This window comes from Numida meleagris, chromosome 2 (genome assembly GCF_002078875.1).
Source record: "Numida meleagris isolate 19003 breed g44 Domestic line chromosome 2, NumMel1.0, whole genome shotgun sequence".
NCBI classification, from domain to species: Eukaryota; Metazoa; Chordata; class Aves; order Galliformes; family Numididae; genus Numida; species Numida meleagris.
Window position 1 is genome coordinate 35,043,707 of NC_034410.1, and position 19,834 is coordinate 35,063,540.

The 19,834-nt window shown below is 39.8% G+C and overlaps 1 long non-coding RNA gene across 4 annotated transcripts; it reads left to right on the top strand.

Annotated features, from left to right (window-relative positions):
- On the top strand, nt 439-10,020 carry LOC110394284. 4 transcript variants are annotated; one of them, XR_002435516.1, is made up of 5 exons: nt 439-500; nt 1,645-1,809; nt 5,277-5,487; nt 6,384-7,022; nt 7,982-10,020. It is a non-coding gene; the product is annotated as an uncharacterized LOC110394284 (long non-coding RNA). The 4 variants fall into 4 exon arrangements; XR_002435514.1 differs by lacking the exon at nt 7,982-10,020 and having other exon boundaries at nt 6,384-7,100; XR_002435515.1 differs by lacking the exon at nt 7,982-10,020 and having other exon boundaries at nt 447-654; nt 6,384-7,100.

Genomic DNA, 19,834 nt, shown 5'->3' on the forward strand with positions numbered 1-19,834 from the left:
TCAACGAGAGCTGTATGCAGCTCTTGAATTGCCATCATTTTCCAACTAGTGAAGACACTTGAGCATCTGGTGCTGTTCTAGCAAGCTTCTTACATAGCCGTGGTGAGAATTTTGAGGCTGACACAGAAAGAATTTTCCAGGGCTCACAAGCTCTTTGTATCTTTTTTTCATTTTAGAAACGCTCCTGACACACTTGTGATACTGTTTGAATATGAAAAAATTGAAGAGAAAGCTAAACTGAGCATTGTAAAACATTCTGGGCAAGTGTTTGCTTAAGTTTAAAAATGAACTTGCTTCTCTGTGCTTATACAATTTTTTAGCACTTTGGAATATCTGAGATGCGTGACTGCTCTTGGAACGTGGAGCTCAACCCCCTCCACCAGACTTGGCAGGTGATGAGGTCAGGGTTGAGAAGAAATAGTCATAATGGGGACAACAATGGGAGAGGCCTTGTGGTGTTTTTTCCTGAGTTTAGGAGGACAGTTTCTCCATCTCCCACTGTAAGTACTGATCTTCTTCATGTGGCCTGAAGGACATCAGTGTTGATCTTACCATGTAGCCAAATGATGTCTTACTTGTGCAACTATAAGCAGTAAAAACCTACTCAAGCATAGTGGAATGAGAATCACATTTAGGAAAAAGCAGTCTGCTCATGTAAGTATCCATAGCTGAAAGACTGGCAAATAAACTATCTACGTTAAATAACGCACTAATACAAATGCCCATGATAGGTATGTGTGTGTGTGGATTCATTTACACATCAAGTTATATGTAAGCATGTGGGCGTAAGTGTATCTAACTCCCCCTTTCCTTTAAATATGGCTAAAGTGATTGTAACAACAGCCATGTTGCTTGCCAGACTCCAAGAGTCCATCTTCTGTACAAGCCTGGGTATGCTTGCTTTTTTCCTCTATTTAATCATTTCAGTAAAGAGGCTCTCTCCTTGATCCCCCCCTCCAAGCCTCCCACTCACTTACATCAGAAGAAATCCAGCCTTGCCTCTACATGAGAGCACGTTGAACATGCCTTCATAAAATGCCTATCACATCATTATTTTGTTTAAACGTTTTTATTTCTCTAGAGAATTTAAAATATACAAACATGTGATTCCATGAGGAAATGATCCAAAAGAGATTATAAATACAGCTATAAATGTCAAAGTTCTCAAAACATTTCACTGGCTCTATCTTCAGAAGAGACTGTTTACACAGAAAACCCACGTCAGTGTGTTTTATTATTGTTATTGTGTGTTAAATGTTACAAATGCAATCTGTTTTCCTTACGCATAAACGTTAGCCTCCAAATATCTTTAAGAATCACCTCTAATAGTTGTACTCAGAGACAGGAGTATAATTTAGTAGGATATTAAGTGATCTCTCCACACCAGGAAAGATTTTTGGGTTTCATGCAACTCTCATCAGAGGCACCTATCCTTAATTTCCCCAGAAGTGTGCATTTTACAGTGGATCATCACCCTGGGCTCCATGTTTGTGAGAGAGATTTGAACACAGAAAGCTCAAAGCTCAAAATGAAGACCTTTCAAAACAGACTTCTTGCAGACTTGGGAACAGGCCATTTTTATTTATTAAGAAGAACAGCCAAAGGCTTTTTTTTTTCCTATTTAATTTCAAATTTCTTTCTCAGTCAATCATCAAAGGAAGCCTGAGAAGCCCCTGCTCCAAAAAGTTCGTGTCTCCTTCCTTCTTTGTGGGAAGAAGCTACCTCCCGAAATGAATGAGTCTGAGTTAGAAGAATGAAGCAAACAAACACCAAAACTCTTGGAAAATACAATGTGTCTAAACTGATGGAGTAAGTTAAAAATGTGCAGTATGGAATGAATTCTAGTATAGAGGACAAGACTAGAACATATCTGAAATTTGTCATGGCTATTTAACTTGTTAGGAAAAATGTTACAACTGGAAGATCTTTTTCTTTGATCTACTTGAATGTTGATCACAGCTGTTTGCTGCAATTATGGAAAATAAAGTAATATTTAAATTTCAAAATTTCTTTTTAAAGGCTGCATAAAAACATTGGACGTAATTTCCCTGTAGTCACAGGAACCTATGGGAGACATTTTGTTTGGAGAGTGGTCGCAAAACATCCATTATATATATCACAAGCTGCAAAGTCTTTGCCTATATCCTCTACGCTTATTTAAAAGCAGCATAAACAAAATTCTGATGTGGCACAGGGGGAGAGCAGGAGAGGACAGGGACATCGCTAGTGCACTGGGCGGTTCTAAGTGCATTTGTTACAAGAAAATACCTCTGGAAGTAGCTATATCATACTGTCAGAGAAAGCAAAATTCCTCCCAAGTCTCTACCAAGCTCACACAGAGAAAAAATTCCTTCCTGACCATAGATAGATCAAAATCAAATTCCAAATTATGTAAATAGTAAATTACGTAAATACAGGCTTGCATGTCCTTTGTCTTCTCAGTGTTACCATCCTTCACCTTTCTCTGGAACAAGAGGAAGAAAGAGTTTGAAGCATGCAGCATTTCAGAACGCTTCATTTCAGTATTGTCTGGAATGAGAGTTGTGCTCTGAGCCCCCTGAAGTTCATCAGTAGCTACAGGATAAAATTTGGCTGTTAAGCTTTCATCCTGACTATGTTCTGAATGGTCAGAAGCTCAGAGGTGAATAAACAGAATAAGGGAACAGTCTGACCGTAGCCCTGTCTGGATTTGAGGGCCTATGGGAACAGTGCACAAAAGGGAGAAAACCTGGCAGTTCAGTGGGGCCAGAAAATTTTCACTTCATTTTTAGTGTTGAATTTTATTTATTGGCTATGGCTTACTGGCCCAATAGTCCCAGATTAGAGATTTATCTCCTGAAAGTGGAATGTTTAATTCTAGTTTTGATTTTACCCCAAAACAAAGTCTCTGTAATTCTGGTTTTATGATTTATTGGCTGCAGTTTTCCCGAGATGAAAGTAGGAGTTCAGCAATCTGTTCTTGGAAATCCAGCATTTTGCAAGGATTCTCTGTCAGCAAACATGTGATAAGCAAAGACATTTTCTTGATTTTCAGGCCAGTGCCTTATTCACAAGATATTTTCCTCTTTGAAAACAGGTCTTCGCTCTCACTGTGTTGCTCTATTGATCAATCTGTTTTAAGAGAGTGAGAGCTCACAAAAAGGAAGTTTCTTTTTTAACACATTAAATCCATTGAATTTGCCTGAGCCAGGCATGATTATGCTCCAAATGGGAAAGGTCTTACCCTAAGCATCTTGTAAGCTATTCTGGATGCTCCTGCAATACAGTGGGAAAAGAATCAGTTAAGCTACCAGAGACTAACAACTTTGCTGAACAACTCCCCATGGCAGAGGGAATGAACACATTGCCTCCTGACACAAGTCTTCACCCACATCAATGAATATTTTGTGACTGTACTGGGAGGAGAAGTAAGGAAAATGACTGGTGTTTGCTGTCAAGCCTGAAGCAAGGGAAGAATGTGGAATAAGCAGCCTTTAAAGTGATCCCACCACTGTTGTAGCCTATGTTGTCTGCATACAGGGGCACACATTCACGCAGAATTCAGATTAAGTGCTTACTCTTAACTGGAGCAGGAGAAAACCTTGAAAGTTTTTCTTCAACTGCTTTTCCCAAGGAAATGACTTTGCAAATGATTTTCAACTCTTTATGGCTCTCCATGGAAGACTGATCCACGTACAGAAATTTCTGATATGAGGGTGTGCATGGAATGGTGAAAGAACTTTTGGAGTTCTTATCTGTCCTTAGATTCTTCTGGACTTTTGTGACAACTCATCTTTTGAAATTAAAGACAGACTCATTTTTCATCCTTCTTGTGCCCATTGGCCTCTCTGGGGGACTAAGAACTTTGAGTAAATGCTGTCTTTATTTGTTTGTTTCAGTTTAAACAATTACTAAATAGTTTGGCTGTGACTGAAAATATAAAACCTTTGGTCTAACAGAGGTGCATGACATTGAAATTTTGGGGCAAAAACCAAACAAACAATAAAACCCCACACAAAAATCCTCAAATCCCAGAAACCAACACTCACAGAGGTATTGCTAGCTAAATTCTTTAGTTCCTCACCTTACTCTTCCATTAGTCTGGTGTCTGGAATCACAGGTAAAAATCTTTTTAGTAACAGAGAAAAATCAAAAGATTTTTATGCTTATGAAAGCCAGAGGCACATTACTAAAACCTATTTGGTCTTCCAAATAGTGATAGAGATTTATCAAGAGCAGGCTGCTTTTATGAGACTGCCAGGAGTTATCTTTGCCCTCTGGGCAGGAAACACTAAACCAGTCATGCCACCTTTCATACTGGCCAGAAACAGAAAGTCCAGAGATTCGGGGAGAAAGAATGTGGGGAGATAAAGTGTGCTTGTTATTTTTCCTCTCCTCTTCCATTCACAACCCCTGGAAAAATTAATACTAAATTTTCGACTTTTAACATTTTGTGTCCCATTTTCCCACATGACATTTTATCAACTGAAGATTTTCAGAATTTTTATATTCTTTTTCAAATTCCCAAGACGGAAGAAGTAGGAGAGAATTAAATGCACTTGAGTATGGTTTTTTTTGCTTCAGCTTGCAATCCTGAGCAGATTATTCCATTTGCTGTTCTTCAACTTTCACTCTTGTGAAAATCGGAAAGAAGAGCTATTTACCGCAATTATTTCCCTACCCGCCATTCATGTCTAAAACAGTGACAAAAACATAATGGATCACTTTGTTCATTGAATAAACAACCCACAAATGCAACTTTATAAGGTACATTCCCAGGAAACAGATCTATAAACCTGGTAAATGCACCAAGACCCCATCAGGGATGTTTGAACTAAATCTTAATTTGTCATTCATGAACACTTCACATGCCCCTCTAAATGAGTTATGTACTGCATCATCAACAGGAAATATAAAAGACTGCACATTGGAGATACCAAACAGGGCTTGTGGGAGTGTTTTATTGTGTATTGCACAGGTGTTAACAATAGAGTGGGTAACACAGATCAAAGGATTGTGCAAAAGCCACTTGATAAGTTATAAACTGTTCTTCATCTACTTTGTCTGATAATAAACTGCACGTCCACTCCTGGCTCCTCCGTTCACCTTGTGAGTGCTACCTCAGCAGAACAGAGGTGAACAGAAATGATACCGTTGCTAATTTAACTCTGCAGCTTTGATCTCTGATGGGTTTTATGACAACTTAGAACAAGTGTGAGGCTGCCCTAACTTGTGATAATGTATGGCAAAAAATACAAGCCTGATCTAAACCAAACTTTATTTCCCACTCTTACCAGGCCTTCTGCAAGGTAGAGGTGGCGCAGTGCAGTCTAGCAGATAGCCCAAATAGGCAACATCTCAGCATTGTGGTGAGAATATGCCCTCAGTTATCTGAAGAACCTCCTCAGCAATAAAAATCAGCTCAGAAAGAGGAGTAAGGAAAGAGTCACCCATTTAAAGAGCATCATTTCCAGGCTGAAGAACATCCCACAAGAAAAACAGACAGTAGTAAGTTTTCAAACATGGACTTTTCTTCATAACAGCCTCTGATTTACAGAAAGCGGAAGACTTGAGATTACCAGTTTGTGTGATTGACATCACAGTGATATCCCAAATAGCTGTACAACGCTTTCTCTACCCTCCCTCCCTCCTTTTCCATGCACACTGGAGCTATATTACCTGTCCTGACTATCAAAAGAGACTATGAAAGACCAAATGATCAGGGCCGTACTGTCTAGCTCAGTAGATTTTGTTCAAATTCTAATTTAATCTGCTCAGTGTTTGTTTCAGTTTGCAGGCTCTCTCCCCAGATTTCTGTATGCTTGAGAGCTTTGCTTCAGATCAGTAGTCATGGTTCAGCTGGGCAGTGGGCTGAAACCATTTTATCTTTATGTGATAAAATAAAAGTGCATTACAAATGGCAGTTACAAGGTTTCAATACTGGCAGTCTGGTTGAAAAAAGGATGTGAAAAATGTCTGCCCACTGGTCCCAGAAGCTGTTACTGTACTGACTGTGCTACAGAGGCATTTGTGGTTTTTTTGAGACCAAAGAAACAGATGGAGACAAAAACACTGATTTCCATGTATACATTCTGTTAACATCTTCTCAGCTTAAAGTTCGCTTCACGTCCTTGAGCCTTCCAAAAATCACTGTAATGAATATGGAAGAAAAGTGCATGTTTTTGACTCAGCATCAACAGAGTACCACTCAGTACACTGTGAAATGAAAAGTACAGTGAAAGAGACCTCCTCCTGAAATTTATTATTTTTGTCTGCAGAATGAAGTCACATAGCAGACAGGACACACTGTCTAGTGTGGTAGGCATTGTGCTGCCAGCCATTAGGGGCAATTCGTACTCTGCAGACCCTACAAACAACTAGAGCTTGCTTTGTTTGTTTTATAGATCAGTAACAGAGGCAAAGAATGATGGAGAGACTGCATCCCATGACAGCGTCTGAACCACAGGAGTCATCATCCTTTCACAGCTACCCCATGTATAACGTATCAGCTGATTGCTATATCTGGTCTTAGAAAAAGAGATGCTTCATTGGAAATGCCCAACCAACAAACAGACAAGGAAAGGAAATGGAAATATTGCATCTAGGCTCTTGCATTTTGAAGTTTTGAAAATAGATTTTATTTCATTTTATTTTTAGGCCATTAATTGGTTCTTCCAATCTGTCAGTCCCACAAAGACACAGCTCTCCAGGCACACACCCAGCTAGCAAACCTGCAGCTGCAGAAGGTCCCTCCATACGCTATATGCAAATCCTTCTGGAAGCTGGGAATCATTTGACTTATGAGGTTCCTGTCTCCTATACCCAAGTCATTCATCTAATTTACATGCCTTCAGCTGCTTGTTTGTTTGCTTAGCATGCTAAGTAAAATTTTTTTAGAGAGAGTCACCATTTATATATGCTCTTTACAGGATGTGTTCATGTGTTACACAAAGACTACTTCTCTGTTTACCTATTGCTGACTCCCTGGAGAAGACTGTGGCAAAGTCTCCTGTGCACCAAGACTTATTTCCATGCTGAATGCAGTATGTACAATACAGTTTGCTTTTCCTTCCACCCTGCATATTGGGCTGGCCCTTTTTCTCTGTCGTCTTCTCTCTCTTCTTTTCTTGGCAAATGAAATACTGATGTTATTTTGCATACTTCAAGTTCACAAAAATAAACAAATTCTGAGCAGTACACACCACAGCAGGGTGAGCAGGCCAGAGAAGTGCCTTGCACACTGTTTGGAATCACTGAAAGAATGGTTTCATGGATCCTTCCAGGGAAAACTGGTCTCCAGCCAAAGCTGCTGCGTAACCTTTGTTGATTCATAATTTTAATACTCAAGTTCTGTCAAAAAAGGCTCCCCTTAAAAAAAAAAAAATTCACCATCTAGAGGGAACTTAAAGAAGGGACAGAGATCTTCATCTTTATTCTCATAAAGAATATTTCTCAAATTTTCAAACTTGCTCTTTGAAGAATGCTTATCTGTACTTTGGCACCTTGAAAAATGCAGCTAGGTTTTCCGAGATGCTGACTCAACTTTACAATTAAGATAACAGGGTTTGGATCAGGCCCTCTGTTTGTACATGCCTTGTAGGTAAACAGAAACTTTAACATCTCTTGCTTGTAATCCTCTCATACATGCAGAGAACAAAATTCACCATGTGAAGTAAGGAAGGAATAAAATAAACATATAGGTCATGCTTGCCAACAAAAGCAAACAGCAGGCCCTCCAAAGCAGCCTAAAATGCCTGCCTGTGAACATTTCTGGAGTCTTGATGCTGTTTTAACATAACAAACCCCTTCTGGGACTACCATGGTAATTGCTGCAAGAAAAATTATTTTCATCTGGTAGCGAACTATGCTGTATTTCAAGCCACTGCCTAGATTATCGTTAAATACCTTTGACACCAGGGAAATTTAAATTTAACCTTTTGTAACATTGCACTTGCCAGTTTCAAATTACTATTACCATTATTTTCTGTTACATGTTTCACAGACTATGCGACCTGGTGAAGATAAGATATAATTCAGACTGGCCAAAAGTAAATGACTGCTTCACAAGCTGTTCTGGGAACTGATCAATGTGCAAATGTCATATCTTGCAGAGCTGATTGATCAAGTGACAAAGAGAAGAACAAGGGAGGCTTTCATCCCTCTGCTTTCACAGGTCACTATTTCAGCCTGTATCCCCAGCTCTTCCTGTTTACACCTGCAGATAACTCCTGGCTGACAAGAGAGGGGCAAAAGGCTTTTCCTGAGGAAAAGTGACTCCACATGTTTGACTGTAGCACACTGAGAAGGAAAAATATGTTATTCACTCACTTTCCCTTGAGATCCAGAATGCAGAAATGGGTGGTTCGTATCGTTCTCTCTGACTACTGAGTAGTATCTCCATCAGAATGTAGTCCACAGGGTAAATGTTATTTTTCACAATGTATTTTGGAAAGCTGTTTGTAAACACTACAGTGAGTTCAATAACACTCACATTGAGGACAGTGAGAACTGGAAGAAAGAGACCTACAACTTGCAAAAGCCTAGAGGAAAAGGTAAGAGTTGTGTAAAAGAAAAAAGCAAGAATGAGTAAGGATCTCTATTTGCCCTTCAGCTATCCTCTCTCTTTTTTTTTTCTATTAAAGCTTTGAGAAAAAGAATGACAACAGTTCATCTATTTTATTAACATTTTTTCTTCCCTGGAGAATTAGATGGGTGCAGACAGCAAGGAAGGAGAGAATTATTTTAGGCTAATATCTTGGGTATTAATTATATACCTAGGGTATAATTAGGGTATAGCTAAGAATCCTGGGATAATTATAGGAAATAGAAAACTGAGGCTGAATATTTGAAAAAAAAAAAATTTCTGTCTGTACTGAGCTGTAGAATAGTTGCCCAAGAGAAACGTTCATTGTTTTGCATATGTAAAAAGTGATGGGCTACAAATTGGGAAATATATCTTATAAATGACCTTGTTTTCAAGACATGCTTCTCGTGTTAAGTTCCAGATGATCCATATCTGTTGGTGTCCTCTGGTTTTCACTTATGACTAGTTTATATCAGAAATAAGAGATAATGTAACTGATGTTAAAGAGCTGTTCATGGGCCTGAAATACTGCATCATTTGCTTTTCCATGCATCCCTTCTGCTCTCATTACCATCTCAATGATAATTGCTCAACTCTTTTCCACATGTAGTATCCAACCTGTTGTTTAGGGAAAATATGAGCTCCACTGTGAACTACATCACAAGCAGCAACCTTTCCACAGAAGGAAAATGAGCAAGATGCAGAAACAAGTCTCCCCTAACTCTAACCTTGGGGATTATCTGAAAATTATAAATTTAAGGAGGAACAGGAGGAAAAAAGGAATGAGTCCTTACTGCTAACATAAGAAGACCAGACAGAATGAAGTTGCCATTCATTTGGCTGTGAAAGCTGGGTTACTGCATGTCATCTATTGTCTTTCTCACCAAGCAGCATGGACATAAGCACAAACTCTTCCAACTACACAAGCTACAGAAAGAACTTTAAGATGCACTACTATGACAGCTTGTGTAAGTGCTTTGACACCTCTTTTTCTGAATAGTAAGTGGAGAGATCAACCCACCAGTAAACTTTGCAATCTACTGATCTGTCTGAGCATCTCTGAGGGCTACCCAACATCATCTACACACATCCTTTAAAGGCTTTAAGGAGCTTGCAGGCTTCAGTCTGGCCCAGAGTGAGAACACAGGTATCCAGGTGAAGCACAGGTAAAAGCATTACTGGAAATGTCCTTATTCAAAGAACTGTGGGGCTTTGGACTGATCCACTAGTGTTGTCCAAGTCTGGATTATTAATGAACCTTCTCTTCTTGTTGTAACTGCTAGTGCCTGCTGGTAGCTTAATCGTAGCTTCTTGAGGGCAGAGAAAAGGGAAGACTGAAAATTACTACTAGTATTTTGAACTGCAGGAGAATATCTTTGCTTTTCCCTTGTTCTTTGAAGGAAGATAATTGCTGTCATCTTTCTGGGAGAGAGTGCCCTTACAACTGAATGTCAAGAGTTTTATAACATGCCTTAAAAATGGTCTGTTTATTATTTTGGTTTGCTTTTTTTTCCTGTTCCTTCTCTCTGCTGATTTGCTTCAGAGAAGCTAAGTACATAAATAGTTACTGCAAAAACTACTTTCTGGTTTTTACACATGTTTTTAATGACATTCAATCTGAGACAATCTCTAGTTGTAAGAAAGCAATACGTGTTTATTGTTATTGCTATTAAATTATTATTATTGTACCGTACACTATTATTATTAAATTGTAAACTTGAACTCTGGTGCATTTTAACAATTTTCTGTGATTTGCAAATAGTTTGGGGGAGCGTTTCTATAAAATAGAGAACTGATGGAGTTTTTGTGCATCCGACAGTGAATTTCCCTTTGTAGTTTTGTTTTAAAAGAGTAATGTCACTCATTTTTTATTACCTTAGTAATTTTCTCTGCCTCTAGTTGGTCACAATTTTAATTTAAGGAAAGGATTTGATGTCTCAGAGACACTGGCGGATCCTGCCAGTGAATCCCACTGCCTGTGGGAAGTGCTGATTGATATTCAGAGCTTTAACACTTTCCATTTTGCTGAAGGAGGAGCTTCATCACAGACGTTCTAGCTCTTTGGGCCCTATTTTTCACTTTTTTACATCCCAACCACGTGTCTCGTGCCTTGCCACAGCTACAGTACTGAATTCCTCATCAGAGAGCTCTCTGAAAGCAAGACAATACTCCCACAGTCTCAGCAGTTACAAAGTCCTCTGGGAGGTAAAATACCAATTGTGCGGATCGATGGGACCTGCTTTCTCCTTGTTTTGCTGTTTTCCTTGATGCAAGAAAAACACTTATCTTGAAGAGAGGGCATTCATTTAAGGTTGTACAACTTGCCATGCCGAATACTAGTCAGCAAACAGACAGATTTCAAAGCCATCTGGACATTTGTGTGGGGAACTGCATAAAGGGCAGCAATCATCCTTGCTGCCATCGTGGGTCAACAGCATTTGCAAGGGGTTTGCAGGCACACCCACACACCTGTAGGTTACATAAACTCTCAAAGCAGGTAGGTATGAGCTGGAACTGAGCAAAGGCAAAGGTTATGGCTCTAGCTGTGAAGCTGGTGGTCCTGTTCTGTCAGTTCTGTGTGACAGCTAATCTGTTTTATAGGCGTTTGCTGAACTGGATCAGTCAAGGGGATGTTTGAATGCCTGAGATGGTTTGAGCTGTGACTGTGTCACCTCTGTGAGTAAGTTTGTCATTCTCTACTGCTCTTTTGCTGCTTTATCCACCAGCTCTTTCTCTTCATCCTTTTTAGGTAGGTGAAGTTCATGTGTTTTAACCATATGGTAACCAGCCTTTACTTAACTAAATATCTTGCTTCTGAGCAGGAAGCTAGTTGTAAGCCCAGAAAGCAATGCACATACTCTTCTTTTCCACCAGAACTGAGCAGAGACACTAGAAACATCTCCATGGTCACATTTTCCGCTGTTTCCCCCAGCCAGCTAAAGACATAACCTTATGCTTCTTTCTGAGTATGGCTGACAGAGAGGTAACACACAGTGTGGCTCTGGAGCAGCAACAGTTTCTGACAATCTTAGCTTTTTTTTTTTTTTCTTTTTTCCCTCAAGAAAGAAACATATTTGTATTTTATCTGCTTCTGGCAAAAGAAAGCAACAAATGGACAAAAGAGTGACTATGGACAGGTGGGAACTGAGGCCTGCAGGAAGGCAGCAGCTCCTGGCACAGATCTTCAGAGAAAGCCCTGAGGCTCTGGAGGTGGGAGCACTCTTTCAGCATTCCTTGGAGACTTGAAAAAGAAGGGACAATGGATTTAATCTCCAGGCAGGTTATTTCAGTGAAAGCTCACAGGATAGCAAAGGTAGTTGTTGCTCTGTGAAAAGCTTGGGCAACAATACTTTGCTAAGTATCCCCTTGAGGAGCTGCCACCACAACCTGATGCTCCGCATGTGCAGCATTGAGGTGTCAGGTGGTAAGGAGAGCCCTGAAACTGAGGTCGTGTTAGTTAAAGCAGTGGGTAGAGAATCACATTTTCCAGGGTGAATGTCTGGTTGGGGACGTGCTAGCAGCCCTGGGCCTTGGGGAGATAAGCTAGTAAGACTTTATGGTGAGAATACTTTTAGCAAATAAGGTGAGCAGCCATAGTAGGAGATGCAATGGCATCAAGACCAGTAGTTTCTTGGTTGAGGCAATGAAGCCTGACACCCAAAGCCGTGACAGCTGTAGAAATGTTGCACTTCCATGAGGCCGGAGGAGGGGAGCAGTGACTTGTCACCCATGCTGTCACTCGTTCTGGCTGAGGAAGACTTGGACAACTGCCAGCATGCTCTGGAGGCTGGTAGTTAGCTATAGGGCATTATTAATATCCAGTTCCTTTCTTTCTATTTTTAGTTCCCCTCTCCCATTTGCAATACATGCTCAGCTGCATAAGTCCATGTGCTTATCACATTGTGTCAGAGGGGAAAAAGAGTTCTCCTGGTGCACCCAAACCATGGGTTTCCCTAGATTTCTGAGGTTGGAGTTTATGCCAGTGTTTAAACACTTCAGGAAGAATTCCCCAGAGGCCCCTCATGGCTGCCAAAAAGTATTCTGGCGGATGGGTTGCAGCTCCATGACTTGATGCAAGCAAGTGGGAGGACAGGCTTGCTCAGCATGTCACAGCCCTGAAGTTCCCTAGTACTAACAGTGCTCTTCAGCAGCGACTGTGCTACTGAGTCTATTCTGTCCAGCAAGGAGAACAGTTCCAGGGAAACTTTGGCCATACACAGCTATTGATCTCACCAAGTGTTGCTGTAAACGATCACTTGCAGCATGGTCTATAATCAAGATGAACCTGAGATTTATTGAAGTTGTCCTCCTCAGAGGCAAGGGGTATTTATCTGAATTCAGAGGATCCTCATTTGTCTGGCGACAGGCCTACGCAGATCCTCAATCATGGCCTTTTTATTTTAGCAGCAGTAGACTTTTTTTTTATCTTGAAAACTAGGAGGGCAAAGCCCTCTGAAAAAAAGAAAAAGCTCTCATCAGAAGTTAAGGAAGCCCCAAACATTAATTAAAATAAATAACTAGGGACATGGTGGGAATGTTAGCCCACAAGGCAGGTTCTTGCAGGCTGTATTTTTCAACATTCCAGAAAACAACCACTGAAAATTTCACCTTTTTTTTTTCTCTTTGCAAGCATCTACTTGCAAAGTCCTTTCAGTAGCGTAGTAGTTTCTCTTAAACATTTAGCATGTCACTGTTTGCAAAAAGGCAATGAATATTTTCTCAGTACGTTCTAAATTATTTGAAGCTTTTACTAAAATAACAAATTAGTGCTCACCTTAGCCAAACCCACAAATATTTGTACAATTAAACAGCAAGCTTTGTAGTGAGAATGGGAAAAGCATTCTCTTGTATTTTGTGGCGCCAGGCAGATTTTTTTGTCCCACTAGATTAAGTTAGATTAGCCAATCAGATAAAAAGAGCAACACTGAATGTATTAAACAATAAATTAAAGCCTTTTTAAGGAATGTTTAATTCATTAGCTTTGATATTTGGAAAGACTGAAATGCTGTGGAGGTGGGATAGAGATAAGGTCTTATCTGGCAATTAGACCTAGGGGTTTTAGAGGATTAGAGAGGCTAACTGTGGCATGCAGGTGGGTCAAAACCAAGTGAATAGAAAGAAAGCAAGGAGGCATTCTACCTTCAGCTGTGCCTCCTAGAAATTTCTCTTGTTTTGTGCCTTATGTAAGTTATTGTTACGTAAGTGACCTGCACTCAGTCTTCCCTTTTTTCAACTCCTGTCCGTTGTAGGCAGCTGGCAAGAAGATAGAAGTGGGAATAAAACAGGTTTAAAAGGAAGAGAGATGAACTATTTCCTTGACCTAGTGCGCACCCAAGAAGAGCTATGAAGGTGAGGGCATCATGCCAGGAGAGAGATTTTGAGAGAGGACTGATATGCCAAGAATTGACAGGGAGACGGTTTTCTCAATGGAGAGCAAGGAAGCAGGGAGCCTCCTGTGTGAGCACAGGGTGATGGGTGTATGGGTCCCATCTCCTTGTCCTGCAGGACATGTCTTTGGCAAAGACCTTCCTTGCTGGAGCAGGACAGTAGTGAGATTTAGGTCATGTGCCTGTATCCATTGAAGCTGCTGCTTTTTGTGATGACTGAGAGGTTGGAAAGGGGGTCACTGACCATCAGAAGTGAATGTGCTTTTTACGCAAGATACATCATCCTTTTATGGATAGATATAGCTCTTTCACTCTCTTTTTATTTCACTAAGGACAAATGAAGGCCAAATATTTCAAAAGTAATTTTAAAGTCGAACACATAGCTTATAAAAAAAATGTGTAACCCTTCATCTCCAAAAAAAAAAAAAAAAAAAGAAGAAACTGCTATTTTGCAGAAAGTATTGACACACTAGAAAATATTCCATTGCTTCAATATATAATTTCAGCCTTTCTGTTTCCAGGGATATTTTCATAAAGACATGGTCTTTATTGCTTGAGAGATCATCTGCTCCTGCTGCTTATTCATCACTTGCAGCCATATAACACACAGTCCTCTGTGACATCATAATCATCTCCAGAGCAACTAATTATGATGCCACAATCACAGGAGTGACTTCAAGTGAGGAATAAGCAGCAGGAGCAAATGAACTTGCTAAGTAACAAATAGTCTGTTTTCAGGCAAATGTCCCCAGTAATAAAATAGGAGAAAGGGGGAAACCTACAGAAAATATGACACATGGCCAGAAATTTTCGTAAATAGAACATTTAACAAAGTTTTTCACAAACGCCTCTTTGATGTCACATGCTGCAGCTAGCTTCTCTGGGCCAAATTCTGAAAAACTGGAATAACTCCAAGGATTTGAGTCACTTCTATTGGCAAGGAAACAAAATGCACCAGATTATTCCAGATTTGCCCCAGCATAACAGGACCTACTATGGAAATATAATTAAAGCGACATCACATGGGGCTTTTGCATTCAGATTAAGCAAAATACAAGAAAATTGATTGTAAGTGATAATCATGAAACAACAATGGCTTTAAGCTGCTTTAGAATTTGGCTTTGTAGAGTCAAATTTAGATTTACATAAGCATGAAAGAGAAACCATACATTCATCTGTGTTATAAGGCTACCATAATCTTGAAAAGATGGCCTTGAACAAGAAAACTAAAATGCTAATGATGAGTTTGGCAATAAAATATCATGGGAAACCTCAGGTTTCTTGTGGATCAGCTTGGTTTTCAATAAAAGACAAAAAAAGAAAAAGATTTTTTTTGAAAACTGAAGACTTGGTGAAGAAATAGTACAGTTTTGCATGTTTTTGTTTTTTTTTTTTTTAATTTACAGAAAGTATACTCTGTATTGAACAACAACAGATGTCCTAGGAGTGAATGCAGGGCCGTAATTCACTCTCAAGGCTCTGCTGCTGTTCATAAACTGCTCAGGCACTGTCTGACATCGGTAGAGTCCCGCAAGTGAATTATGGTCCCCTACCCACACTGGGGCCATACGTTATTGGATGCAGTGGGCAGTCAAGGCACAGTTGGCTTATGTCACCAACTGGTTTACAGGCAGGCTGGTAGAGAAGGAAACATTTTTATTAATCAGAGGTATTTTTTTCTAAACACCTTTCTTACTTATGGGATATGTTCTGAAGAGGGTGTTGGCATTGTAGAGTTGGCTGTGTTAACTATGGGACTTGCTGCTGGAGTAGGAGCGAGGAGGTTTGAGGAGCATGTTGAGATTTCAGGAGAACACAATGCCTGCACTTCATCCACTTCTGCCTGTGTGACACCATGAGAGTAGGAAAGGACATTAGTGGCTACAAAATGGTCTGGGGAACAGGTGTTATATCTGATGGCAGGTTAAAATAGACCTGGAGGCTCCAAGAAATAGCCATTTCCCAACTACCAGAGAATAGCCCAGATGGCAGATATTCTGATATCAGTGAATCTTTAATACTACCTCATAAAGATTTAAAATGCAGTTCAATTTCAGCGCAGTTACAAAGTCCCATCTTACAGTCATACCAAAAGCTCCCTTAATACAGTATGGCTGCTTGCACTAAAAGCAACTTAAGCTAAGGATCACCACTAAATCATTTGTTTTATGTTCAGTTCCTCTCAAAAATATTTCCCATACACAGTAACTTTGTTCTTGGCATTTCTCTTCTGGGATTTAAGTAACCTACAATCCCTTCTCATCTTGCTAGATGCCTGAAATACCACACATTGGAATAAAATTTGGCCAGAATACTTCACTTGAAAGGAATATTCAATTTATTTTAGAATCTTTATTAACTATAGAAAACGCCTCGCCTCGCCTCCCCTTCCCCCTCAGACAAGGCTTTACTCCTATCCTCAAGTCCCTGTACCACGTCTCCCATAATTACTAGCCCCCAGATGCTGATTTTGAAGCCATCTTTCTGGAACAGGCACAGCTGAAAGGAGTGGGAGGAGAGAAGTGACTCAGCACTACAGACTGCAGTGCAATTGGCTTTGTTCTTATTTCTACTCCACCACAAAAATTTAGCCATAAAGGTTGAAATGAGGAATATGGCAAGAGTCAGACCAAAAGTTAGGAAGGAAAAACCCATGATTTTCTTTTACTTAATTACTTTGGTAGGATTTTTTTTTTCTGTAAAGAATTGTGGAAGGATTTAACCTACATTTAAGGTGAACCTGTTAATATCAGCCAGGTAGCTGCTAGTTATGAATTAGGGAAATCGCTGATGGCTTTTATCAATGTGTTGAAGAGTTATATTTTGACTACTTCTTTGTTATCTACACAAAGGAGCTGGTGTTAGGCATGAAATTTGGGAGAGGGAAAAATGGTATGCTAATATAATTCATGGTCAGATGATACAAAGTCAAAAGAAGTTGCAAATCTAACTGAAGATACAAAAATTACAATAGGCTATTGAGGCTGGAATCATAGGCAAAAGCAGCATAAAGGGATTCAGTGTGGGGAAAAACAGTAGCTCAGTTAGAACAATAAAGGCAAGTGATCCAGAACATTGAAATTCAATGGAAAGCAAAAATATGGAAAGCAATTGCTCTGTTAAAAAGGAAATGTTGTTACTGGGCAGTAATTAGATATAGGTTTGAATTGCAAATAAATTAACCTTGCCCCCCCCCCCCCCCCCCCCAAAAAAAAAGTGCAATATCAGGCTGTGTATGTCAAAATGCAACATGAACAGAGAGAGGGTTCTAAAGAAACTGTATTTGGATTGACTTTTCTTTTCTGAACTGCACACTAGCAAAGGAAAAAATAAAAATCCTATCGAGTCATTAGCGTCTTTGATTCTTTTGTGAGGAGCTTCAGATTTATTTTATTTTTTTAATCCCCTAATGCCTTACAATCAACAAGGGAGTATTCCACTCTGGTTTGAAAAGTACTCTTGCCAAAGCAGAGTGATAGAGGAAAATTTGCTAGACTGCCCCAAGGCCTGACTCTACCTACTCACATGCAAGCACTGAGTGCTCTTTCAGGTACCTCTATTATTAAATAGCCTTTCTGCTGACATCGCTATACAAATCATTGCTACTGGTATTTTTTTTGTCTTGAAGGGATGCTCTAGTCTCAAACCAGTCATCTGCATGTTAAGCTGTATTTAGAACAAATCATTTTAAAGCAAAACAACAACAAAAACAACAAAAGAGCTATGCTGATTTTTTTCTCAATTTTTTAACAAAATGTTTGATGTAGAGATTTCCAAACAATTAATGTAAAATTGGGGATTGTTGTTCCCGTGATTTACAATCTATAGAGAACTCAGCTGTGGTGGTGCTGCTATTGCTATTTTCCTTTCTGCATTTAGAGTTGAAAACTGGTAATCTCTTTGTTGGGGCACATTTCCATCAAATTAAAGTGTACTGGAACCACAAGGTCCAAGCTGCAGCAGTGTGAGACCGAGTTGTTTCAACAAAGCATGTGCAAAAGAGTCAAGCTGAAGACTGTTCTGCTCTTTCTCTCTCTGATACTCTGTGTAACAGTGGGATGGATCCAAGAGTTATTTTTTAGAATGTAATTTTCTTCTGTGGTGAGTAAGTTAATGCCTTTTCTCTCATCATGAATGGGGAGCTCACAGGTGTGCAGAGAGCATTGTCTAGGACCTGCCAAGTGCTCGCCACTTACAGTTGAGCAACTCTTGCTCAAAGGCCATCCTCTGGCAACCTTCATGCCCTCCCTCTTGAAAACTGCATTAGTGAACTTCTAACATGCTCAATTTATGTCCAGAAAGTGCAAAACAAGACAAGTTGAGGCAAACACTTGATTTTCTTTGGAGCACAGTGGGCTTGCTATTCAGAAAGCTGTTTTTCATCATCAGAAGAAAATCTGGTTGCAGGCCCACTGCACCAGGCTGACACTCCACCTTCATCTCCGGCAGGCTCCCTCGGACCACTTCAGGCAGGAAATCTTTATCCAGGCTTAAGAGACATTTTTGACTGCTTTCTTCCTAGCAGCATGATTCATCTGGAGCTGCAAATGTTGAGCTGGTTTCACTGAGCTTTCCTCTCAAAAAGGCAAATCTCAGAGGGCTGGGGTAGCCACCGGGCCACAGCGGCTTTCTGCTTGCTCCATCCAGAGCCAGGCCTTCCTTGTCCACGTGCTTGATGAACACCTTGATTACCAGATTTGGTTCTTCCTACGCTTTGCTGGTCCCTCAAGGGCAATCAGTTGACTGACTGGTTTCTATCTATATATAGGATGGAGGGAAGCAAGGCAGGGATTTGTGACAGAACTTGAGGGGAAGGAGGATATTTTGTTTGTCTGTGATTTCCCTAGCTAGAAGAATGTTTTATTTTTTAACCACTTCTCTAAGAGTCCTATTTCCCCTGTCTCTTGTTTTAATGTTGTATGGCTGCTTTCTATGGTGGCACTGTAGCCAGAATTAGATGTAATAACAGCCATCGTATAGAGAACACTAGATGCAGCACCACATAAATAAACCAGGCTGGGTATTCTACAAAATTGTAAAAATGAAATAAGGAAGGTGTGAAGTTAGGGGGTTGATTTATGTGTGGAAAAACTAGTGCCAAGAATATTGTTATGGGCCTGGCTCCTTGAGGCAAGATTTGTTAGCAGAAACTGTCTCCAAATATTTATGCTCAGCTAAATAATTGCTAAATAATTCCAGTTCTCAGCTGGAAATTCAGGATCAGGCCTAGCCCAAATGGGTGGCTGAGTAGGATGGTATATTGGTATTTTATTCAGCAGCCCTCTTACTCAATGACACTTGTAACTTTCAGGATATAATTAATCTCCTTTTATAAAGTGCTCTTCCTGGACTGTCATTGGAACACTTGTTTTAGAAGTGTTTCTTTAAAATAAATGAAGCACTTAAAAGCAATATATTTGGTGTTATTTATTTGGGAATTAGTGGGGAAAGTTGTGCTTTTCTGTTCTGATTGTGTACTCTGTTTTGCTTGAACTCTATTTTGTCAGTTAACAACTTTGTGTGTGAGAGTGAGATTATGCTATTACTGTCATTATTTAGGCTTCTGCAGCTTAGGGACAAGATTTTTTTTAATGTTCTTTTTACCATGTTGGCTAATACTTACTGTGCTCAAGATTAATGGTGGGCTCCCTGTAAGGAGTTTTTTATGGAGAGACTCTAGAAGAAATTACCTCTTATGAACATACAGGGAAGAGAGAGCCTCATCACTCAATGCAGCTGGGAGACAGACATCTACAGTACAATATTCTTGTATTTTCCTCATCTCAAAGCAGTGTTACAGTGATGTGGCAAAGGGGACTATTTTGAGTTTATGATCACGAAACAAAAAACATTTTAAAGGGACCTTGTAAAGATTGGGAATTCT